This window comes from Brassica oleracea, chromosome C4, assembly GCF_000695525.1.
Source record: "Brassica oleracea var. oleracea cultivar TO1000 chromosome C4, BOL, whole genome shotgun sequence".
In the NCBI taxonomy this organism is placed as follows: Eukaryota; Viridiplantae; Streptophyta; class Magnoliopsida; order Brassicales; family Brassicaceae; genus Brassica; species Brassica oleracea.
The window spans coordinates 50,452,869-50,453,562 of record NC_027751.1 but is presented as its reverse complement, the minus strand read 5'-3'; positions in this window follow the sequence as shown (position 1 = coordinate 50,453,562).

The window sequence follows — 694 nt, the reverse complement described above, 5'->3', positions numbered from 1 at the left end:
TCCAAGAAGATATGATGATGGTGGTGTTGCGCCAACATATGCAGTTGCTGGTGTTTCAGACATCTTTAGCCAGATTGGGCGACTTGGTAGGAAATCAAAAGAGGTTTGGTGGTCGAGTGAACAAGACGCTCATAGTGCACACACCTATATTCTACTCAATTGCGAGGATCCATTGATGCGTTATTTTGAAAGGTAACATATATGGACACTTCTAAACACATATAAGAATGTAATTGCGAAAGATTAATTAATATAAAATGTGATTTATAAGCCTATTTGTTTCTCAAGTCGAAGAAACATTTTCAGGTATATCCACAAGTGACGTAGACAAAAGGAAAGATCAACACTTTATTAAGTGGTTGAAGAATCAAGTATTAACTCAAACTCTTAATTTTTTTCTGGTCGATCAAACTCTTTTTCATACATGATCTGTATTTCAACATTCTCTTTATTTTTGCAGGTTGATTATGACGACGATGCAGATTACAATAAGTGGTTACACGAAGTAATTCAATCTCCACTTGTAAAGGTCACCACATCACAGATGTATTTCACACGAGACTATACTTTTCACACATATGAGTATGGTAGACAGCGGACAACCAATAACTATGGAATATGTGTGAAAGAGGAAACAGATTTCTACGGGATCTTGACGGAGATTATTGAAGTCGAATTCCCAGGGATATTGAAG